This window comes from Bubalus bubalis, chromosome 9 (genome assembly GCF_019923935.1).
Source record: "Bubalus bubalis isolate 160015118507 breed Murrah chromosome 9, NDDB_SH_1, whole genome shotgun sequence".
NCBI lineage: Eukaryota > Metazoa > Chordata > Mammalia > Artiodactyla > Bovidae > Bubalus > Bubalus bubalis.
In genome coordinates, this window is record NC_059165.1 from 98191588 (window position 1) to 98218186 (window position 26599).

Below are 26599 nucleotides of genomic sequence, written 5' to 3' on the forward strand. Positions count from 1 at the left end.
ATACCTATAGCTGATTCATTTCACTGTACTGCAGCAGCTAACACAACACTGTAAAGCAACTATACTCCAATAAGAAAATAAAATTTAATTTTTAAAAAAAAACTACCAGGTTCACACTTGTATTCAAACAGAAGGGCAGAACAAATCACAATAAGGATAGCCACAAACCATAAATGATAATAGGTTGTATCGGTAAATGATTGTCCAAAAAGTCATCTTACAGGATTTGGACTTGTGTTAGATATTATCTCCTTTTCGAAATATCAAATCAACTGAGGCTTTATGAGTTTCGATAAATTGTCAAAAACACACACCTAACAAGGGATAAAGGCAGTTACTAGTCCAAGCAAGACTTTCTTGCTCAGAAACCATGCTCTTGATGCTCATTTTTCAGCATCACTCTTCTACTAGGCACTGTAGGCTCAAAACATACACAATTTAGCAGAGATAGGGTGCTGTGCACTCCAGACATGGGCATGAAACATCCTGGTACTCAAATTTCTGGGGGGGAAGAGACAGTTAATAAACAGCACAGTCTGGGTTTATAAATGAAAATTAGGGCTGTGAAGAAAGTAAACAACACAGACTTACATGGTGGTATAATGGATAAGAATCTGCCTGCCAATGAAGAGGATGTGGGTTCAATCCCTGGTCTGGGAAGATCCCACATGTCTCAGAGTAACTAACCTGAAACCGGCACGTCTAGAGCCTGTGGCACCGCGACGAATAGTAGTCACCACTCGGTGCAACCAGAGAAAGCCTGTGTGCAGCAACAAAGACCCAGCACAACCAAAAAAAAAATTTTTTGAAGTAAACAATGCTATAGGATAATAAGGACACTGGGAATGTGTGTCTGTGGAGGGCTGGGGCCTCAAAAGTGAGGATGTCATCACAGATCATTTTTTTTCCCCACCATCTTATGTCTTAAACACTCTTTGAAGAACTGCTTGGTTGCAGATGTAAAAAGGTGGGGGGGGGGGCAATATTAACAGTCCCACATTCCTGGGATTAACAGTAATGTTTTCCCATAAAGATAGAGACATGGCTCATCTTCATTTTTGCCATAGTTAAATTTTTTTTACTGCATGCAATAGTAACCATGAGTCTTTATTGCATGTGACAGTAGTCATACTTAACAGAATGAAGAATTAAAGACCTGGAGAGAAAGGACTTAGCCCCCAACAGGCCTTTGTTGCAACCCCACCTTAATTAGGAAGTACCCTCTAAGGCTGCACCTGCCCTCTGCCTACACACAATTGGAGAGAAGTGAGAGGGCTCTCAGAATCTGTCTTTTAAGTCAAGCATATCTGCACCCTTTATTGCATATCATTAGGCCACTGCCAATGGTCTAGCTGTCTGGTCCCACCACCAAGAACAACTTATCCAAGGTCACCCCTTTAGGAATAAAGAAGTCATAACATCTTGCCTCACAATTACCCAAACATAAGTTCAGGTCACAAACATCCATGCACATAATAAAACCTCAAAGCTTCAGAGGCTTATTTCAGTACACAATAAGCTGACTTGAGTTTCTGAGACCTATACCTACATCTCAGACCTGATGCTATATATGACCTTGGCCCAAATATGCCAGCAAATCTGGAAAACTCAGCAGTGGCCACAGGACTGGAAACGGTCAGTTTTCATTCCAATCCCAAAGAAAGGCAATGCCAAAGAATGCTCAAACTACCGCACAATTGCACTCATCTCACATGCTAGTAAAGTAATGCTAAAAATCCTTCAAGCCAGGCTTCAACAGTACATGAACCGTGAACGTCCAGATTTCAAGCTGGATTTAGAAAAGGCAGAGGAACTACAGATTAAATTGCCAACATCCATTGCACTAACAAAAACACAAAAAGAGTTCCAGAAAAACATCTATTTCTGCTTTATTGACTATGCCAAAGCCTTTGTGTGGATCACCACAAACTGTGGAAAATTCTGAAAGAGATGGGAATACCAGATCACCTGACCTGCTTCCTGAGAAATCTGTATGCAAGTCAGGAAGCAACAGAACAACGTGGAACAACAGACTGGTTCCAAATCGGGAAAGGAGTATGCCAAGGCTGTATATTGTCACCCTGCTTATTTAACTTATAGGCAGGATACATCATGAGAAACACTGGGCTGGATGAAGCACAAGCTGGAATCAAGATTGCCAGGAGAAATAGCAATAATCTCAGATATGCAGATGACACCACCCTTACGGCAAACAGCAAAGAACTGAAGAGTCTCTTGATGAAAGTGAAAGAGGAGAGTGAAAAAGTTGGCTTAAAGCTCAACATTCAGAAAACTAAGATCATGGCATCCGGTCCCACCACTTCATGGCAAACAGATGGGGAAACAACAGAAACAGTGACAGACTTTATTTTTTGGGCTCCAAAATCACTGCAGATGCTGACTGCAGCCATGAAATTAAAACATACTTGCTCCTTGGAAGAAAAGTTATGTCCAACCTAGACAGCATATTAAAAAGCAGAGACATTACTTTGCCAACAAGGTCCATGTAGTCAAAGCTATAGTTTTTCCAGTGGTCATGTATGGATGTAAGAGTTGGACTGCGAAGAAAGCTGAGTGCCAAAGAATTGATGCTTTTGAACTGTGGTGTTGGAGAAGACTCTTGAGAGTCCCTTGGACTGCAAGGAGATCCAACCAGTCCATCCTAAAGGAAATCAGTCCTGAATATTCATTGGAAGGACTGATGCTGAGGCTGAAACTCCAATACTTTGGCCACCTGATGCAAAGAACTGATTCATCTGAAAAGACCCTGATGCTGGGAAAGATTGAAAGTGGGAGGAGAAGGGGACAACCGAGGATGAGATGGTTGGATGGCATCACTGACTCAATGGACTTGAGTTTGAGTAAACTCCGGGAGTTGGTAATGGACAGGGAAGGAGGCCTGGCGTGCTGCAGTCCATGGGGTCACAAAGAGACACGACTAAGTGACTGAGGACATTCATAAAACAGAAAAAACATTGAGAGGCCTTTGCCCTAAGGGCCTAGATAGAATGCTGGGACCCCCCCCCCCCGCCCCCCCCGCGCCCCCCCCCCCCCCCCCCCCCCGCCGTGTTGGAATGCACCTTATTCCACATTTTAAAACTCCACTGGCAATAAAATTGATGGGCTTACTTCCCAAACTAGGGGTGGGGGGTTCCTAGAGCTGATGGCAAATAGACTTTATGGACCCCCTCAAACCTTTTGCAGGAGCTACTCATTATGCTCTGGTCATGGCAGACACTTGTATAGGCATATTACTCATCTGTGCCACCAGATTTCTGAAGCCAAAAGGCAAGAACTCACCAACATACTCCTACTGCCTTCAGTGTTCCAACATTTTTGTTGTGTTCAATAAATTTCTTAAAATATGCAACACTGGGCTCTTCTAAAAAGGCATGGGTGGATTGGTCTGGAAAAAATTACTACTATCTGCACCATTCTGAAAATTAATGGAAACTGCTGCTTCCCCAGGAGGTACCTGCCTCTTAACCAGTTAACCCCTGGAGCCCCTGGTAAGAGAACCACTCACTCCACAGGGCTTTCTCCTACTGCTCTCCTCCAGCTTTCAACCATGACCCTGATAATCACCCCTTACCTTTAATTATATGCCAATATCACTCACTGTAACATAAGTTACATGTACTCATCATTTCACACCCCCTGACGGAAGAAATTTTCACATAATGAGGTATAGTGAAGTCATTAGGGCATACATGATTTAAGTTGAACTTTATGCTAACGAAAATACTCTGTCTTGGACTTCCCTGGTGGTCCAGTGGTTAAGAATCTTTCTGCCAATGCAGGGGACACAGGTTCAATCCCTGATCCAGGAAGATCCCACATGCCACAGGACAACTCAGTGCATACACCTCAACTACTGAGCTGACACTCTAGAGCCCGTGCTCTGCAGCAAGCAAAGCCACTGCCACAGAGCAGCCCCTGCTTGCCACAACTAGAGAGAGCGCACGCGCAGCAACGAAGACCCAGCACAGCCAAAACTAATTTTAAAAACACTCTGTCTTATAGCCTGTCAAACATACGTTGTACATCTGCTTTAGCTATAACAGAAGCATGTCCCTCATCTTCCAGTCATACAGAGGATTAAGTCACAACCCGCTGCAGTCACCCACGGAAGGGTACTGGGGATGGGGAAAACAGGGTGAACCATTCTATGCTTTGGATAAAGGGGCTCCTAGATAGTTAAGATGCATATTTAAGAAAGAATTTCAAGGATCCCAGATTCCTGCATCTCCCCATAGATGAAAAATCACTAAAAGCATTAACTTGAGATGTCTGTTCTTTGTGATTAGCAGTAATCTTTTACCAAAACACATGCTTATCTACATGTATTTCCCAGCCAAAAAAAAAAAAAGTATGTACTGGTCCTCCACTACCTCTTAGTAGCTCTGAGGGGACTGCTCCAGAGAGTTGTTTCCCAGGCTACAGTCCTCAGTTTGGCTTGAATAAAACTCTTTTCTATTCTTATTATAGATTGTTTATTGACTACTTGCATCAACACCTCCAACAGCATAACCTGACCTGCCCATATGCCTAACACTTCACAACTCCACCAAGATAATGTTAGAGACCCTCCACATTTCAGATAAATTTTAGCTAATGCTGTACAATGGGGGAGGGAGGCTTCCCAGGCAGTTCAGCGGTAAGGAATCCACCTGCCAATGCAAGGAGACACACGAGATACAGGTTCAATCCCTGGGTCAGAAAGATCCCCTGGAGAAGGAAATGGCAACCCACTCCAGTATTCTTGCCTTGGAGAATCCCGTGGACCGAGGAGACTGGCGGGCTATGGTCCATAGGGTTGCAAAGGGTCGGACATGACTAGGCACACATGCACCATCACCCACCATGCGATGGGGACCTGAGTTGGGGACCTGAGTTGAGGGCCAGCCTACAGTGACTCCTCGCACTTCTATTAGGTGAAACACACTGACTGATACCACCCACCCTGGCCAGGTACCACAGTAACCATTTTCATGAGTTATTTTATGACAGGAGGTCCTGGCAAGGAACATGGAACTAACAAGCCACCACCAGCCGCAAGAGTTCAGAAGAGGTCAAAATGAGATGCCACGTGTCTTACCACCTCCCAGAATCCTCCTTGCTGGCATCCATCTTGGCTGAGCAATACGTGCCCCACCTGGAAAGACTCTGAGTCAGAATGATTGGCTGGAGACAACCCGGAAACTAATCCCATCACCATAAAACCCGAGACTGTGAGCCATGTGGCAGAGCAGTTCTCCTAGGTTCCCCTTACCCTACTGCTCTCTGCCCAGGCGTCCCTTCCCAGTGAAGTCTCTTACTTTGTCAGCACATGTGTCTCCTTGGATGATTCATTTCCAAGTGTTATAAGAGGCCACTCTTAGGCCCTGGAAGGGGCCCCCCGTCCTGCAACACTTCTGTTTGTATCTCTCCTTTACACATTGTAAAATACTCTATGCTGTTTAGGGCAACTTATGTCATACTCTCTAAAAATCTCCACCTTTCTATCAACACCTCAAACTTTCTTTAATATGTCAAAACATCAAAGGGCTAATTGTAAGTATTTTTAAATTTTCTGTGTATTATGATATTTTGGTATCTTATAAAACCTTTCTGGCTGGGAAGAAACCATCCCTTCCAGGGCTGGACATTTTAAGAGATAGCAAACAGCCCAGCTAGAAGCATGCCTTTGATGTGCAAACTAACAAATTCAAAGCCAGACCTCCTCCATCTGGCCTGTACTCACCCTCTCCCTCCCTCCCCAGCAATATTTCCCATCTTAATCATCCCAAGGCCAGGGCCACACAACTAGGGGCCACCCCTGTAGTCCAAAGCCCACCAAAATTATTCAAGCTAGCCAATCCTAAACGGCTCGCTCTGCCGTGACTCGCGTCCCAGTAAAGGCTGCCCCCCCAACCCCGAGTCTTTTGCCTCCTGACTACCCTTGTATCTTTCCCACGTGGCCCTGCATGGGATGTTGTGGTGTGCATGCCTCCTGTCTCTAGGACGTGTACAGTGTGAGTGCCCCACTACAAGGTACATTGTTTACTGTAACATAAGCATGTGACTTTAAGCTTTTGACAGCTGAGGCACCCATTTCAAAGACATCAATTTTCATTTGAGCTATTTTTACTTTAGACTTGGGGCCTTGAGGAGCCCTGCTGTATTTTCCTAAGCAAGGACCAAGGTGGTGGTGTGGTCAGGGCAGGAGACATAGGTGGCTAGTTCTCATTAGTTTGGCTTCACTTGAAAAACGGTTTCAAGAAACTGCCAGTGAAATGAAAGACTGAATTATCCAACCGTGAAGAAAAGAAACTTGCTCTTTCTGGCCACAAGGTGTCCTCAGGCATCTGAAAACCTAGTGCAAGTGTCTGGAGGACTGACCCAGAGATGCCGGGAGCCGGCATATTGCTTATTGAGTGCAGCACTTTCCACAGCATCATCTTTCAGGATCTGGAATAGCTCAACTGGAATTCTATCACTGCCGGGAGCCAGCGTGAGGAACTCCGCCCATGACAAAGGTCATGAGGTAGGAGGCTCGGCATACGCAAAGGCGGGATTGAGCCTCAGGAGTTCCCCTGGAAATTCTCGAGCATCTACCCCCAAAACCAGAGTCTGCCTACTTTCTGCTTTGTGCTTTCACCTACACCTCTGACTTTACGGGGGCTGTCCCCTACTACCTCTCTCTGAAAAAAGAGTTAGCTTACAGCTCCAGTTAATAATTCCTGGGTGTGACAGTGTATAACCTACAAACTCCTTTGGAAATCCTCTAGCCTGCCTGAATAGGTTTTTCCGGCCACATGTGATTGTTCAGAGCCTCCCAACTGTGAGAGGCAGGAGATGTTCTAAACTGTCTAAACACAGCTTCCTTTGAGTAGTTAAAAGATTGATTAGAAATTGTATTGGTGAAGGGTTTTTCGCTTATTGGGCCAATGTTTGCTGCTAAGTCTCCATACTCCTTACCTACTGTGTCCTTGGCAGTGTATTGATTGATATAATGGGTGTATAGAAATGTAAAATGCAGCTTTGTCCAATGCTTTTTTGGAGGCTGGTGCCTGATTTTGGAATAATCACCTTTAGAGAAATATAAGTTTCTTAAAATATTAACAGGCCTCCGGGCCAGAAGATGATGTAAATCACCTGAACTTTTGCATATGATAAGTTTGAAAGCCTGGCTTTGATTAGAACCAGGAACTGCTGTCCTTGCATGACTCCACCCCTTCCCCCATTATCCTCTATGCATAACTTAAGGTATAAAAACTACTTTGGAAAATCAAGTGTGGGCCTTGTTCACTGAAACTTGGTCTCCCCATGTCACTCTCTCTCTCAAATTCTGGCTGAGTCTCCATCTGGAGCGCGGAACCCGCCATGCTTGCTAATTATGCCTGGGCTTCTAAGATCCGACCAGGGAGGCCTCAGTGTCTCCTCTCCTTCGGGAGAACGGAAGGACGCCTGCGGCCTACGTAAGTGGTGCAAACTTCTTGTCTTGAAGTTTTATTGGTCTCCCGCGTAAACCAAGCTACTCAGCCTCTTTTCTCCACTGAATTTTCCTACTGAGCTATCCTCATTCTATTACTCTTTATATCCTTAATTAACGTTTAATTAAGCAGTTGTTTCCTGATCCTCGCTTACGCTGTCTCTCCTTCGAATACCCTGGATCAGCCGGGGCTGGACCCTGGCACAGAGACACGTGCTACACAGGCTGATCGCCTAGTGCTCTAAGCACTGTGGTGGTTTTAGACTGTTGGAGCGAGAAATCGAGACATGTAAGAGTTGAGCCGAGTCAAGGGTAACTCCCTGGGGAGTGGGACTAAGAAGCTGAATGCATTTGATTCATCATACTGTCCTCAGAGTTGTTCAGGCACTGCCCTGGTGATCCAGTGGCTAACTCTCTGCTCTCCCAATGCAGGGAGTCTGGGTTCCATGCCTGGTCTGGGAACTAGGTCCCACACACTACAACTAAGAGTCTGCATGCAACTCAAGAAGGAAATGGCCACCTACTCCAGTATTCTTGCCAGGGAAATCCCATGAACAGAGGAGCCTGGTGGGCTACAGTCCATGGGGTTGCAAGAGTCAGACATGACTTAGCAGCTAAACGACCACCAAAGATCCCATGTGCCTCAACTAAGACTTGGTGTGGTCAAAATAGATAGATAGAAATAAATATTTTTTTTAAGTTGGTTAGATCATATCTAAATTAGGCAGCCAGATCAAGAATGGGAAGTCATGCCTCAAAGGCCCAACAGCTTCTTGACAGACAATCACCTATTGGAACCTTAGCTGTGTTTATATGTAATACTTAAGGATCTGACACTTCCAAGTATTTAAATAAATGGTATGTCTGACTAACGATAAGTTCTCCCTGAGATGGCCCAAGTGAAGCACTTGTGACTTACCTAAATTGGTTTATTTGGGCCCTCAATTAGAAAAAGCTAGCTAGGGACTTCCCTGGTGGTCCGGTGGTTAAGAATCCACTTTGCAGTGCAGGGGACGTGAGTTTGATCCCTGGCTGGGGAAGAGCAACTAAACCCACTGCAACTACTGAGCCCTCACGCCACAACTAGAGAGTCTGTGCACCACAAGGAAAAATCCCACATTTTACAACTACAACTTGATGCAGTCAAGTAAATATTTAAGCATTTTTTAAAAAAGAAAGAAAACAGGTAGGCAAAATCTGTCAATGCAAACAAAGGTCAAGAGACTATTTTTGATTATTTCAAAAGATTTGAAAAGACATTGCAAACAACACTCCAGCATGGCTCCACAGAGTTTTCTGGACCATCAGAAAGATCCAGTACTGCACTCTTTTTTTTTTTTCTTTAACACTGTTTCCTTTTACAGAAGGATTAGATGAAAAATAGGCATGATTGTTTAAAAGATATGAGCTTGATTAGCCTACTCTGCTTTCTAATGTGTTTGTCACTACTGGCTGCCAACTCTCCAAAACCTTACAGAAAGGAGAAAAAGAAAGCTTCCACATTATAAACAACAGTTCAGTGGCCCATGAAAACCACCCAGCCCAAATTTCAGTCGTTTTGAAAAGAATCACATCTCAAAAACATTGAAATCATTCCAAGCATCTTTTCTGACCACAATGCATTAAGATTAGATCTTAATTACAGGAGAAAAACTATTAAAATTTCCAACATATGGAGGCTGAACAACACGCTGCTGAATAACCAATAAATCACAGAAGAAATCAAAAGAGAAATCAAAATATGCACAGAAATGAATGAAAATGAAAACACAACAACCCAAAACCTGTGGGACACTGTAAAAGCAGTGCTAAGGGGAAGGTACATAGCAATACAGGCACACCTCAAGAAACAAGGGGAAAAAAGTCAAATAAATAACCTAACTCTATACCTAAAGCAACTAGAAAAGGAAGAAATGAAGAACCCCAGGGTTAGTAGAAGGAAAGAAATCTTAAAAATTAGGGCAGAAATAAATGCAAAAGAAACAAAGGAGACCATAGCAAACATCAACAAATCTAAAAGCTGGTTTTTTGAGAAGATAAATAAAATTCACAAACTATTAGCCAGACTCATCAAGAAACAAAGGGAGAAGAATCAAATCAACAAAATTAGAAATGAAAATGGAGAAATCACAACAGACAACACAGAAATACAAAGGATCATGAGAGACTACTATCAGCAACCATATGCCAATAAAATGAACAACGTGGAAGAAATGGACAAATTCTTAGAAAAGTACAACTTTCCAAAACTGAACCAGGTAGAAATAGAAAATCTTAACAGACCCATCACAAGCACGGACATTGAAACTGTAATCAGAAATCTTCCAGCAAACAAAGCCCAGGTCCAGACGGCTTCACAGCTGAATTCTACCAAAAAATTTAGCGAAGAGCTAACACCTATCCTACTCAAACTCTTCCAGAAAATTGCAGAGGAAGGTAAACTTCCAAACTCATTCTATGAGGCCACCCTCACCCTAATACCAAAACCAGACAAAGATGCCACACAAAAAAGAAAACTACAGGCCAATATCACTGATGAACATAGATGCAAAAATCCTTAACAAAATTCTAGCAAACAGAATCCAACAACATATTAAAAAGATCATACATCATGACCAAGTGGGCTCTATCCCAGGGGTGCAAAGATTCTTCAATATCCACAAATCAATCAATGTAATACATCACATTAACAAATTAAAAGATAAAAACAATATGATTATCTCAATTGATGCAGAGAAAGCCTTTGACAAAATTCAACATCCATTTATGATTTAAAAAAAAAAAAAACCCTCCAGAAAGCAGGAATAGAAAGAACATATCTCAACATAATAAAAGCTATGTATCACAAACCCACAGCAAACATTATCCTCAATGGTGAAAAACTGAAAGCATTTCCCCTAAAGTCAGGAACAAGACAAGAGTCCCCACTCTCACCACTACTATTCAACATAGTTTTGGAAGTTTTGGCCACAGCAATCAGAGTAGAAAAAGAAATAAAAGGAATCCAGATTGGAAAAGAAGTAAAACTCTCACTGTTTGCAGATGACATGATCCTCTACATAGAAAACCCTAAAGACTCCACTAGAAAATTATTAGAGCTAATCAATGAATATAGTAAAGTTGCAGGATATAAAATTAACACACAGAAATCCCTTGCATTCCTATACACTAACAATGAGAAAACAGAAAGAGAAATTAAGGAAACAATACCATACACCATTGAAATGAAAAGAATAAAATACTTAGGAATATATCTACATAAAGAAACAAAAGACCTATATATAGAAAACTATAAAATACTGGTGAAAGAAATCAAAGAGGACACAAATAGATGGAGAAATATACCATGTTCATGGATTGGAAGAATCAATATAGTGAAAATGAATATACTACCCAAAGCAATCTATAGATTCAATGCAACCCCTATCAAGCTACCAATGGTATTTTTCACAGAACTAGAACAAATAGTTTCACAATTTGTATGGAAATACAAAACACCTTGAATAGCCAAAGCGATCTTGAGAAAGAAGAATGGAACTGGAGGAATCAACCTGCCTAACTTCAGGCTCTACTAAAAAGCCACAGTCATCAAGACAGTATGGTACTGGCACAAACACAGAAATATAGATCAATGGAACAAAATAGAAAGCCCAGAGATAAATCCACGCACCTATGGACACCTTATCTTTGACAAAGGAGGCAAGAATATACAATGGAGAAAAGACAATCTCTTTAACAAGTGGTGCTGGAAAAACTGGTCAACCACTTGTAAAAGAATAAAACTAGAACACTTTCTAACACCATACACAAAAATAAATTCGAAATGGATTAAAGATCTAAACGTAAGACCAGAAACTATAAAACTCCTAGCGGAGAACATTGGCAAAACACTCTCCGACATAAATCACAGCAGGATCCTCTATGACCCACCTCCCAGAGTATTGGAAATAAAAGCAAAAGTAAACAAATATGACCTAATTAAACATAAAAGCTTTTGCACAATAAAGGAAACTATAAGCAAGGTGAAAAGACAGCCTTCAGAATGGGAGAAAATAATAGCAAACAAAGCAACCGACAAATAATTGATCTCAAAAATATACAAGCAACTCCTGCAGCTCAATTCCAGAAAAATAAACGACCCAATCAAAAAATGGGCCAAAGAACTAAGCAGACATTTCTCCAAAGAATACATACAGATGGCTAACAAACACATGAAAAGATGCTCAACATCACTCATTATCAGAGAAATACAAATCAAAACCACAATGAGGTACCATTTCACACCAGTCAGAATGGCTGTTATCCAAAATGGCTGTTATCCATTGCTTGTTATACAAGCAATAAGTGCTGGAGAGGGTGGGGAGAAAAGGGAACCCTCTTACACTGTTGGTGGGAATGCAACTAGTACAGCCACTATGGAGAACAGTATGGAGATTCCTTAAGAAACTGGAAATAGAACTGCCTTATGATCCAGCAATCCCACTGCTGGGCATACACACTGAGGAAACCAGAATTGAAAGAGACACGTGTACCCCAGTGTTCATCGCAGCACTGTTTATAATAGCCAGGACATGGAAGCAACCTAGATGTCCACCAGTAGATGAATGGATAAGAAAGCTGTGGTACATATACACAATGGACTATTACTCAGCCATTAAAAAGAATGCATTTGAATCAGCTCTAATGAGGTGGATGAAACTGGAGCCTATTATAGAGTGAAGTAAGCCAGAAAGAAAAACACCAATACAGTATACTAATGCATATATATGGAATTTAGAAAGATGGTAATGATAACCCTATATGCGAGACAGCAAAAGAGACACAGATGTATAGAACAGTCTTTTGGACTCTGTGGGAGAGGGCAAGGGTGGGATGATTTGGGAGAATGGCATTGAAGCATGTATATTACCATATGTGAAACAGATTGCCAGTCCAGGTTCAACGCATGAGACAGGGTGCGCAGGGCTGGTGCACCGGGATGACCCAGAGGGATGGGATGGGGAGGGAGATGGGAGGGGGGTTCAGGATGGGCAACACATGTACACTCATGGCGGATCCATGTCAATGTATGGCAAAACCACTACAATATTGTAAAGTAATTAGCCCCCAATTAAAATAAATAAATTTATATTAAAAAAAGAAAAGAACCACATCTGTTTTTAATGCAAAAAAACCTGGACATTTTAAAAGAGACTGCCATGTGCAACTTCCCTGGCAGTCCAGTGGTTAAGACTCCAAGCTTCCAATGAAGGAGGCTCAGGGTTCAATTCTTGGTCAGGGAACTAAGATCCCACATACTGTGTGGCAAGGCCAAAAATAAAATTTAAAAAGGCTGCCACAGGTTTAAACTAGATTCAGGACATGATGATTTTAATAAGGAACAGGGGTGCTCCCAGGACTATGAGAAGGTATTCCCTCTCCTCACAAACACCTCAGGGGAAACTGAAATAACATTCAGAGGGGCAACTTCTAAATTCTAAGGCCCTTGTAGACATGGGGGCAACCTTATCCATTCTCAGCCCTACCCTCATTCACTGCCCTCTCCCCCAGAGTAAACAGAAAACTCAAATGACAGGTGTTTCTAATTTACCTATGTGAGTTTTAAACATAGATATTTTGTAAACATACAGAAACAATAATATTCCAGTTAGAACTATCTCATGAAGACACGTGTTCCTTTTGGTGAAATGCACTCCAATTCATTTGATAGGATGAGCCCTCTTAGAGGCATGTAATGCCCATACTTCCTGAAGGGTGAAGTGATTTTAGAGTTAGAAGACTTCAATTCAGACCAGAACATAATGACCAAGAAACATGGCTGGGAAAACAAAAGCTCAGACAGATAAGGGGAAATGGACGACTCAGTTACAAGTGCCTGAGGAATTGTGGTCCTTGTCCTCCTCAGAATTTGGAAAAATCAAGTCAGCCACTTCAATTAGAATAACTACTGATGAGGTTTCCCTGGCGGTCCAGTGGTTAGGGTGCCTCACTTTCACTTCAGAAGGCACGAGTTTGATGCCTGGTGGAGGATTTAAGATCTCACATGCTGCTCAGCAGAGCCAAAAATAAATAAAAAGCAACTGAAAAATAACAACAACAATTATTGACAATCCCAAGCCTCTACCCAGTATTTGGCAATAACTATTTCGTTTTTTTCCTAAATATTTATTTACTTGCCTGCACTGGGTCTTCGTTTAGGCATACAGAAATCTAGTTCCCTGACCAGAGATGGAACCTGGGCCCCTTACACTGTGAGTGCAGGCTTAGCCACCAGGGAAGTCCTGACAAAACCTATTTAGACCAGAGGCATTCTTGTTATTCAGAAATTCCTTGAGAATGAACTTACAATTCCTCATGCTAGTCCTTGCAGTACCCCCATTTTGCTGGCAAAAAAGTCAAATGCAACAGGACATGAGAGCTATAAATACCACTGTGATTCCTCACCACCCTGTGCTTCCTCATCCTCACACCTTACTCTCAGGCATTCCAGCAGACACCTGTCATTTTGCAGTAAGAGACCTATGCAGTGTGTTCTTTCGTATTCTGGCGTAAGAGAAAAGCCAACGTCCTTTTGACTTTGCATGGGGAGACCATCTGAACACCTAGATGCCACGAGGATACACTGAAAGCCCTACTTATTTTTCTCAAATACTTCAAGCTGATTGGGCTGGTGGACACTTTCCTAATGACTGTTTTAACTGAATATGTAGACGATTTGCTTTTGTGGTGTAGAACTGAACAGAGAAACTGTGCATCTGTTACAAGAGTTAGCCTCTAAGGGACATAAGGTGTCCAAAGAAGAACTGTTAACTGACTCTCAAAAAATTAAGGAAATCTTGGCTTTCTTGCTTCCCGGAACAAAGCAGCAGCTAAGAGGGACTTCCCTGGTTGTTCAGTGGTTCCGAGTCTGTCTGCCAGTGTAGGGGACACAGGTTTGATTCTTGGTCCCACAGTAAGAGCACCCATTGCAATGAGAAGCCCTAGCACCACTACTAGAGAGTAGCCCCCACTAATTGCAACTCGAGAAAGCCTGCACACAGCAGCGAAGACTCAGCACAGCCAAATATAACTTTTTTTTCAATTTAGGGAAAAAAAAAAGAAACAGATGAGACAATTTCCAGGTCTGACTGCATACTCTCAGGAATTGGATATCTAATTTGTCCCTCATGCCCCAATTGCTCTATGTGTTACTAAAGTCTTACAGACCAGTTAGACTTGAACCAGCATCTAAAGTCTATCGGCTGCACGGTGCTGGGGCGGCGGTGAGGAGATACATGACCCATGTCCAAGGACAAAGGAGAAGTCCCAGCAAGATGGTAGGAGGGGCGATTCACGTCTAGAATCATACCCCATTCCCACCAGAGATGCTCAGAGGGCTCAAACAAACCTTGTGCACACCAGGACCCAGGGACCCCACAGATACTGAGACAGAACTGTGTTTGAGCGTCTCCTGTGGAGGTACGGGTCAGCAGTGGACTGCCACAGGGACAGGGCTCTGGGTGCAGCAGACCTGGGTGTGGCATAAGCCTCTTGAAGGAGGTCACCATTAACCCCACCAAAGAGCTGCCAGAGGAGAAGGCAAGGGCAACCCACTCCAGCACTCTTGCCTGGAAACTCCCATGGACAGGGGAGCCTGGTAGGCTGTAGTCCATGCAGTTGCTAAGAGTCGGACACGACTGAGCGACTTCACTTTCACTTTTTACTTTCATGCATTGGAGAAGGAAATGGCAACCCACTCCAGTGTTCTTGCCTGGAGAATCCCAGGGACGGGGGAGCCTAGTGGGCTGCCATCTATGGGGTCGCACAGAGTCGGACACGACTGAAGCGACACAGCAGCAGCAGCAGCAGAGCTACCAGAACTTACACAGGACTGGGAAATAGACTCTTGGAGGGCACAAACAGAACATTATGTGCACCAGGACCCAGGAGAAAGGAGCAGTGACCCCACAAGAGACTGACCCAGACCTGCCCGGGAGCATCCACATCTCCAGCGGAGGCGTGGGTCGGTGGTGGCCTGCTGCAGGGTTGGGGGCACTGAGTGTAGCGGTACTTGCATGGGATCTTTTGAAGGAAGCCGCCATTATCTTCACTACCTCCAGCAGTTTGCTGTTGCTACTGCTGTTAAGTCACTTCAGTCGTGTCCGACTCTGTGACCCCATAGACGGCAGCCCACCAGGCTCCCCCGTCCCTGGGATTCTCCAGGCAAGAACACTGGAGTGGGTTGCCATTTCCTTCTTCAATGCATGAAACTGAAAAGTGAAAGTGAAGCCGCTCAGTCATGTCTGACCCTCAGCAACCCCATGGACTTCAGCCTTGCAGGCTCCTCCATCCATGGGATTTTCCAGGCAAGAGTACTGGAGTGGGATGCCATTACCTTCTCGGTCCACCAGTTTGGCCCCAGGTGAATAGCAGGGAGGGAACACATCTCCACCCATCAACAGAAAATTGGATTAAAGATTTACTGATCATGGCCCCGCCCATCAGGAAGCTTCCATAAGCCTCTTATCCTTCTCCATCAGAGGGCAGACAGATTGAAAACCACAATCACAGAAAACTAACCGATCTGATCATATGGACCACAGCCTTGTCTAACTCAATGAAACTATAAGCCATGCCGTGTAGGGCCACCCAAGACAGACGGGTCATGGTGGAGAGGTCTGACAGAATGTGGTTCACTGGAGAAGGAAATGGCAAACCACTTCAGTATTCTTGCCTTGAGAATCCCATGAACAGTATGAAAAGGCAAAAAGATAGGATACTGAAAGATTAACTCCCCAAGTCGGTAGATGTGCAATATGCTACTGGAGATCAGTGGAGAAATAACTCCAGAAAGAATGAAGAGAGGGAGCCAAAGCAAAAACAACACCCAAGTGTGGATGTGACTGGTGATGGAAGTAAAGTCTGATGCTGTAAAGAGCAATAATGCATAGGAACCTGGAATGTTAGGTCCATGAATCAAGGCAAACTGGAAGGGGTCAAACAGGAGATGGCAAGAGTAAACACTGACATTTTAGGAATCAGTGAACTAAGATGGACTGGAATGGGTGAATTAAACTCAGATGACCATTATATCTACTATTGTGGGCAAGAATCCCTTACAATAAATGGAGTAGCCATCATAGTCAACAGAAGAGTCCGAAATGCAGTACTTGGATGCAATCTCAAAAATGACAGAATGATCTCTGTTCGTTTCTAAGGCAAACCATTCAAGATCACGGTAATTCAAGTCGATGCCCCAACCAGTAATGCTGAAGAAGCTGAAGTTGAACAGTTCTATGACAACCTACAAGACCTTCTAGAACTAACACCCTGAAAAGACGTCCTTTTCATTATAGGGAACTGGGATGCAAAAGTAGAAGTCAAGAAACACCTGGAGTAACAGGCAAATTTGGCCTTGGAATACAGAATGAAGCAGGGCAAAGGCTAATCGAATTTTGCCAAGAGAACACACTGGTCATAGCAAACACATTCTTCCAACAGCACAAGAGAAGACTCTAAACATGGACATCACCAGATTGTCAATACTGAAATCAGACTGATTATATTCTTTGCAGCCAAATATGTAGAAGCTCTATACAGTCCACAAAAACAAGACTGGGAGCTGACTGTGGCTCAGATCATGAACTCCTTATTGCCAAATTCAGACTTAAATTGAAGAAAGTAGGAAAACCACTAGACCATTCAGGTAGGACCTAAATCAAATCCCTTATGATTATACGGAAGTGAGAAATAGACCCAAGGGATTAGATCTGATAGACAGAATGCCTGATGAACTATGGATGGAGGTTTGTGACACTGTACAGGAGACAGGGATCAAGACCATCCCCAAGAAAAAGAAATGCAAAAAAGCAAAATGGCTGCCTGAGGAGACTTTACAAATAGCTGTGAAAAGAAGAGAAGCAGAAAACAAAGGATAAAAGGAAAGATATACCCATTTGAATGCAGAGTTCCAAAGACTAGCAAGGAGAAATAAGAACGCCTTCCTCGGTGATCAGTGCAAAGAAATAGAGGAAAACAATAGAGTGGGAAAGACTAGAGATCTCTTCAAGAAAATTAGAGATACCAAGGGAACATTTCATGCAAAGATGGGCTCAATAAAGGACAGAAAAGGTATGGACCTAACAGAAGCAGAAATATTAAGAAGAGGTGGCAAGAATACACAGAAGAACTGTACAAAAAAGATCTTCATGACCCAGATAATCACAATGCTATGATCACTCACACAGAGCCAGACATCCCGGAACACAAAGTCAAGTAGGCCTTAGGAAGCATCACTACGAACAAAGCTAGTGGAGGTGATGGCATTCCAATTGAGCTATTTCAAATCCTAAAAGATGATGCTGTGAAAGTGCTGCACTCAATATGCCAGCAAATTTGGAAAACTCAGCAGTGGCCACAGGACTGGAAAAGGTCAGCTTTCGCTCCAATCCCAAAGAAAGGCAATGCCAAAGAATGCTCAAACTACCGCACAATTGCACTCATCTCACACGCTAGTAAAGTAATGCTCAAAATTCTCCAAGCCAGGCTTCAATCGTACCTGAACCCTGAACTTCCAAATGTGCAAGTTGGATTTAGAGAAGGCAGAGGAACCAGAGATCAAATTGCCAACATCCGCTGGATCATCAAAAAAGGAAGAGAATTCCAGAAAAACATCAATTTCTGCTTTATTGACTATGCCAAAGCCTTTGACTGTGTGGATCACAATAAACTGTGGAAAATTCTTCAAGAGATGGGAATACCAGACCACCTGACCTGCCTCTTGAGAAACCTATGTGCAGATCAGGAAGCAACAGTTAGAACTGGACATGGAACTGGTTCCAAATAGGAAAAGGAGTATGTCAAGGCTGTATATTGTCACCCTGCTTATTTAATTTATACACAGAGTACATCATAAGAAACGCTGGGCTGGGGGAAGCACAAGCTGGAATCAAGACTGCCTGGAGAAATATCAATAACCTAGAGAAATATCAATAACCTGGAGAAATATCAGATATGCAGATGACACCACCCTTATGGCAGAAAGTGAAGAAGAACTAAAGAGCCTCTTGATGAAAGTGAAAGAGGAGAGTGAAAAAGTTGGCTTAAAGCTCAACATTCAGAAAATTAAGATCATGGCATCCGGTCCCACAACTTCATGGCAAATAGATGAGGAAACAATGGAAACAGTGACAGACTTTATTTTTTGGGGCTCCAAAATCACTGCAGATGGTGACTGCAGCCATGAAATTAAAAGACGCTTACTCCTTGGAAGGAAAGTTATGACCAACCTAGACAGCATATTAAGAAGCAGAGACATTACTTTGCCAACAAGGGTCCATCTAGTCAAGGCTACGGTTTTTCCTGTAGTCATGTGTGGATGTGAGAGTTGGACTATAAAGAAAGCTGAGGGCCAAAGAATTGATTCTTTTGAACTGTGATGTTGGAGAAGACTCTTGAGCTCGGACTGCAAGGAGATCCAACCAGTCCATCCTAAAGGAAATCAGTCCTGAATATTCATTGGAAGGACTGATGTTGAAGCTGGAACTCCAATACTTTGGCAACCTGATGCGAAGAACTGACTCATTTGAAAAGACCCTGATGCTGGGAAAGATTGAAGGTGGGAGGAGAAGGGGATGACAGAGGATGAGATGGTTGGATGGCATCACCGGCTCAATGGACTTGAGTTTGAGTAAATCCGGGAGTTGGTGATGGACAGGGAGGCCTGGCGTGCTGTGATTCATGGGGTCACAAAGAGTCAGATATGACTGAGCAACTGAACTGAACTGAACAGGCCAGACCTAATTGAATGCACAACAGAAGAAAAGGCTATGTAGTAAAATCTGCATTAGCTCGAGAATAAGGCCATCCTTGAAGGACTGATGCTGAAGCTGAAAGTCCAATACTTTGGCCACCTCATGCGAAGAGTTGACTCATTGGAAAAGACTCTGATGCTGGGAGGGATTAGGGGCAGGAGGAGAAGGGGACGACAGAGGATGAGATGGTTGGATAGCATCACCGACTTAATGGACTTGAGTTTGAGTAAATCCAGGAGTTGGTGATGGACAGGGAAGCCTGGCGTGCTGTGATTCATGGGGTCACAAAGAATCAGACATGACTGAACGACTGAACTGAACTGAACTATAAGTTACCATTTTTATCTTTTCTGGGCATGAAGATAAGAGAAACACTCTAGGGATGTTAACTCTGACCACGGTGACTAGCATCAACCCACAGGATATTATAGTCAGCAGCTAGCTTCAGTAGTAAAAGGCCTCCCACTCTTTAGGGAGGAGTCATTTCAATCACCGCTCTGTTGTGCAAAGCTAGTGAAGAACTTAGGATGGTGTCTCTTTTGACTATCTCCACTCAGTTGAGCCTCTTGAATTCTCATCACACTTGGCATTATTCTGTAAGCCAACTCTCCTCTCACGAGGTATGGTTGCTTTCTTTACTTAATATTATTGTGGCTCGATGTAGTAATCTTGACCATGCAACTTTACTTCCAGCAACCCAGGATGATAATGACCATGACTGTACTACGCTAACTCATTACCTTATTACAAGATGACTTAACAAGAAATTCCTATTGATACCGCTAACTTAATTTTCTTTAACAGATGGATCTTACTTAAAGGATGTACTGGGACATTACCTAGCTGGATATGCAATAATATCCACGGTGGACATAATTGAAAGCTCTTATTCACCAGGCTCAAAGTTGGCACAACAGGCTGCTTAATTGCTCTATACAGAGCTTGCCAGCTAGCTAAGGATTAAGTAGCAAGTATTTACATTGACAGCTACTCTGCTTTAGGAGTAACTCTTGATTTTGGAATCCTCTGAAAGAGAAGGGTACTTCTTACTTCCTCAGGCCAACCCATAAAGAATAAGAAGCTAGTGTCAGAATATTATTAGACTCTATACAATTACCTAAACAACTGGACATTATTACGTGCCTGTGCACGTAACTCCTGAGCCCACGCACCAAGAGCCCGTGCTCCACAGCAAGAGGAGCCACCACAACGAGAAGCCTGCGCTGCAATTAGAGAGTAGCCTCTGCCAGAGCAACCAGAGGTTGCTCACAAGTATGGCTTAGACCAAGTAAGAGACTTGTAGTGCCTATAGGAGCTCAGTTACCCTTACTCTAGCAGGTATCTTCCCCAGCCCATTTGGCTCCTGAAAAAATTTTATGGGGGAAACAGGTCAGTTCTCCCTTGAGCTGGCCCGCTGTTCTACAGCATTTCCCACTCTAATAAACTTTATTTCCCTCTCAAAAAAAATAATAATAATTTTATGGGGGAAACAGTGTATGTGGAAGCCCATCCCTATGGTAGCCCGCAGGACACATAGTCGATGCACTGGTTGCCCTAAGTATAATCTCAGAAAACCACTCCATGTGTCACAAGGTCACCTTCCCCTTCCTAAAGACCTCTTGAGTTACGGCAATTGGAAGGATAAAAATATATTTTGGTAATGATTTGTGTCTTCACACTGATTGAAGCGCTTCCTGAACAAGAGCAACAGATTAAACAGACGATGAACTGCTCTCGGGGGCTTCCCTGGTGGCGCAGCAGTAAAGAATCCACCTGCAATGCAGGAGCTGTGAGTTCTATCCCTGGGCAACCCACTCCAGTATTCTTGCCTTGACAATCCCAAGGACAGAGGAGCCTGGCATGCTACAGTCCACAGGGTCACAAAGAGTTGGACACAACTGAGCAACTGAGCACACACACAGAAACTGCTATTGGAAAAAATATTTCCTGTTTGGGGGATCCCTTCTGAGTTGCATAGTGACTTAAGGACTCACTTAACCTAACAAATAATTAAATCCATTTCTAATATTTGGCCAATGATACAGCATGTTCAGTGTACTTATATTTCCCAAACTTCACGACTGGTGGAAAGAATTAACAATACCATCAAAACTCAATTGTCAAAACTCTCACAGACTTTCATGGCCAAAAGCTCTCCCTTTGGTTCCTCTCAAACTTAGGTCGACTCTTTTGGGTAAAACATCACTTGTCTCCTTTTGAAATAATCACTGGGCAACCTATGTGCTTAGATGAAGGCATGTATAAATCAGTATTACTTAAAGGTGATACATTACTGTCAAAAGGGCTCATTAAAACACTTAAAAGAAAATGAAAAACTAGTAACTATTTTCACAGCGAGCACCTGGGAGACAAAGACCTTAAGGACCACAGGCTACTACCTGGAGATTTTGTCTACTGGAAAAGACACAAAATAAAGGACTCTTTGTGCTTCCCTGGCAGCCCAGTGGTAAAGAATCTGCCTGCTGATGTGGGAGACAATGGGTTCGATCCCTGGGTTGGGAAGATAGCCTGACAATGAAGAAGGCAATGACAACCCACTCCAGTATTCTTGCCTGGAGAATCCCATGGACAGAGGAGCCTGGCGGGCTACAGTCCCTGGGGTCACGAAAGAGTAAGACATGACTTAAGAGACTAAAACAACAACAAAGAACTCTTTACAGCCACACTGAAAGGGGCGATAGCTTATGGTGGTCAGTGTCAGGTTCATGACCTCCAAAGGAGAAGATTTCACTCCAGAACCAAAAATGCACTCAGTCACTCACAGCTTTGTGCAGCAGAGACTTTATTAAAGTGAAAGGACAGAGAAAGCTTCTGACATAGACATCAGAAGGGGGTAGAAAGAGTACCCACCATGGTTGACAAGCAGAGCATTATATACGTTTTCAACTGGTTACTAGTAATAGATCAAAAGAATATCTCAAGGTCATAAAGGTCTCACCAGACCCTCTCCTGCAACACACATCTTGAGATAACATCAGTACAAGATTAGCCAGAAGGAACAGAGTTCATGTTCTCAAGAAAGATAGATACATTGCTGTTATTTAGTCATTAACACGGAGCCTACCTGACTAAGACAAAGAATGTACATTACTCCTTCTTCTTAAGGGGGCCTTGGACTCCTTATCAACCTACCTAATGTTAACTGTATCCAGGGCCATATCAGGTATTACTAACAAATTCTGGTGCTCCAGATCTTAAAGGAGTAAGCTCTTAGATTCATATTTATCACCTTAAAAAGACTTCTCCCAGGACTTCCTGGTGGTCCAGTGGCTAAGAATCTGCCTTGCAATTCAGGTGATATGGGTTCAAACCCTGGTCAGGGAACTAAGATCCCATGTTCTGAGATCAACTGAGCCCACGCTGCAACTACTGAAGCCTATGTGCTGCAACAAAAGATCCCACAGGATGCAATGATAGACCTCTTGAGCCACAACTAAGACCTGATGCAGCCAAATAAAATGTCTTTAGTTTAAAAAAATAAAAAGACCTCTCCTGAATGGACACAATTTAAATGGCCCCTCCTGACACCCAGCTTCTACTCAGCAGCACTAGCAGACCAGAATGAGAAGATGACACCTGAAGTAGACAGCTGATCCAAGATGCTAGACAAGGCCTGTATAATGGTTACCTTGATTTCTTACATTTCTGCTTATGAGCCAAATGTATTTTCCTTGGATTCAATCAGATGCATGCATCAAAATCAATCCAAATGCTGGGTTTTTGGCCAGTTACTTACATCCAGCACTTCTAAATTACCCTGATGGATTTTACCTCTCTGGAGTTCAGACTGGCTAGTCTTTAGTGATTTTACCTTACCAGAACCTCTAGTACCAGGCAAGCTACAGCTGGTATTGAGAGAGTCAATTCCTAGGAAGATTGATAAGAAGTCCAGGGTCCCGAGCAGGAGAAAGTGGTCCAAGGCTCTCAAGGAAGAGAAAAGGACAAACATTCTTTTTCTACATTGCTTTGTCTTAGTCAATATAACAATGTATCTTGCTTGAGGACGTATTTCTCCTTAACAAGAACCTTCTGACTAATCCTGTTATCTTAACAGGTATGTGTGGGAGTGGGTCTGGTGAGACCTTTCCATTGTTAGTTTTAATCTTGTTCATTTAAGATGCATGCTGTGGGAGTGAGTCTGGTAAAAGTATATAAGGCATTAATAAGACTAGTGGGGGGGGCACTCTCCATCCCCCTTCTGATGTCTGTGTCAGAAGCTTTCTCTGGCCCTTTTTATACTTTAATAAAACTCTGCTATACAAAAGCTCTCAAGTGTCGAGGATCAAGCCTGTTCCCTGGTCCCGAAGCTCAATCTTCTTTGGAGATCATGTAAGCTATCAGTATCACTCGGTAGGCCCTCTTATGTGGCCAACTAGTGACACCTGTTCTCAAAGTCAAAGTGAAGTCACTCAGTCGTGTCCAACTCTTTTGCAACCCCATGGACTGCAGCCTACCAGGCTCCTCCATCCAAGGGATTTTCCAGGCAAGAATACTGGAGTGAGTTGCCATTTCCTTCTCCAGAGGATCTTCCCGACCCAGGGATCGAACCCAGGTCTCCTGCATTGTAGTCAGAGGCTTTACAGTCTGAGCCACCAGGGAAGTCACACCTGTTTTGAACCTGACCATAAATATTCCTTTTCACTAGATGTTACTCAGCCCGTCAGAACAACATGCTCGAGTTAAACCTAAAAATATAACTCATCTTTTTGGTGGTGTTATTCCCCAGTTAGGGGATGAATTTATTTGGAAATCCCAGGATAAGGCCACCTAAATATGAAGGCCTCTCTTTGCCGGGAACAAACCAAGTATACCAAAGACAATCAACCCAACAATATGAGTAAAACAGGGTGAATACCGCCTGAAAATTGTCAACATACTATAACTTTAAGAACCAGTGATTCTGGACTTCCCTGGTGGTCCAGTGGTTAAGACTCTGAGCTTCCAATGTAGAGGTCCAAGGTTTGATCCCTGGTCCAGGAACTAGACCCCATATGCCACAACTAAGAGCCCACATGCTGCAACTAAGACCCAGCACAGCCAATTAAATTTAAAAACAAAAAACAGTGATTCAAGACTGCCACAGCAGTCCACTAGTTGGACTCCGTGCTTCCATCACAGTGAAGTGAAAGTCACTCAGTCGTGTCCGACTCTTTGCGACCCCATGGACTATACAGTCTGTGGAATTCTTCAGGCCAGAATACTGGAGTGGGTAGCCATTCCCTTCTCCAGAGGATCTTCCCAAACCAGGGATCAAACCCAGGTCTCCCACATGGCAGGCGGATTCTTTACCAGCTAAGCCACCAGGGAAGCCCAAGAATACTGGAGTGGGTAGCCTATCTCTTCTCCAGTGGGGATCTGACCCAGGAATCAAACTACGGTTTCCTGCATTGCAGGTGGATTCTTTAGGAGCTGAGCTATCAGGGAAGCCCTATAGGCGGGATCTTACCACACCACAGGGGGCATGGTAAGATCCCACATATCATGTAGTGCAGCCAAAAAATTCAAAAAAAAGTGACTAGAACTGCCTGGTTGGGAGAGCCAGGAATACACTGGGTGGCTCCTAATTAGACCCAATGGGTCAGTGGAACAAATTTAAGATCTTGGTTTCCCCCAAGTTGGCTAGGAAAATGTATAGTTGACTTCCCTTAGGCCCAGGGTCAACTATGGAAACACCTTGGAAATAACCCCTGCCAATCTACCTTTAATTGGGAGCACATTGGGTTCTGCCTGAGATATTTGTTCCTTCACTTGGAGGAGAAGGTGTTATTACTCACATAAGTGAAAGCTGAAAGTCAAAGTCGCTGAGTCGTGCAGACTCTTTACGACCCCAAGGACTATACAGTCCATGGAATTCTCCAGGCTAGAATACTAGAGCCTTTCTCTTCTCCAGGGGATCTTCCGAACCCAGGGATCAAACCCATTGGGATCAAACCCATCAATGTGGTCTCCCACATTGCTGCCAGATTCTTTACCAGCTGAGCCACAAGGGAAGCCTTTACTCACATAAAGGCTTTAACAAAATGTACCCAGAAAGCCTTGAGCAACAGTAATCAAGCTATTGGTGTGCTCAACTTGGAAATTTCCATGATGAAAAAAGCAGTCCTACAGAATCGTTCGTCTCCGGATAGTCTAACTGCTTTCCAATGGGGAACTTCAACTATCAAACTATGTTTTGATACCTGATGAGTTTTCTAATATAACCTGTGTCATAACACACATGAAGAATCCGATTTCTGCTCTGAATGATCCTCTTCCCAATTTTAGGGAAACTACTAGGACAATGGTTTGGTTCAGGAGGATCCTGGGTTTAATCTTTACTGGTGACATTGTTACTCCTACTCATGATTTTGATTATCATTTGTATGTTATAAAGTGGCTGTTTCTTGCCTTCTGTGCTATGTATTTCCTACTCCTACTAAGATAATGACATCTAAACAACGTGAAACTATTGACCGCATGATCGCATCTTTAGTTCCCTATGAAATAATGGACACACACAATGCACATGAATGGTAAAACTAGCCTAAAAGTCCTGTTGGACAACTTTTCAGGTGACAAAGCCAGGGAGGGGCAGTGCTGACAGGACAGATCAGCCATGAAAGTTTACCAAGACGAACTTCCAACCAAAGGACTTCCCGTAGGAAAGACAACCAGAGAGACACAAGGATTCCATGTGATGTAGTTCTAGCTGGTTGTTTTCGGCTTTCTCTCATGTAAAAATATCCACAGAGAAGAAATCAATCTGTAAAATAATCATACGTCCTTGGCTCTGTGGGAAAAATGATAATTAAAACCCTGCCTCTGGGACTTCCCTGGTGGTCCAGTGCTCCCAATGCAGGGGACCGGGGTTCCAGCCCCGGTCAGGGAACTAGATCCCACAAGCCGAAACTAAGAGTTCACATGAAAAATAATAATAATAATAAGAGTTCACATGCTACAACTAAAGATTCCACTTGCAAAACAAAGGTGGAAAATTCCACGTGCTGCAATTAAGACCCAACGCAACCAAATAAATAAACATTAAAATAAAGTACTGCGTCCACTTGAGTGCACCCAGAGAACCACTATTGGATGATAATAACATCACGACCGGAGGACGAACGCTTGCATTTGAAAAAGTGGGATGGGTTCTGGACATTCAGGCATCTATTGCCAGCCCTGCGAAGAGCTAGACCCGGGGGCCGCGGGGGTAGGGGCATGAATTTGAGCCCTGCTTCCCAAACATTTAGAAAACTCAGGAGAAAACGGGACTGTGGACACCACCCCCCCAACCCGCCCCAGAGACCACAGCGCCTCCCACGCACGAACCCAC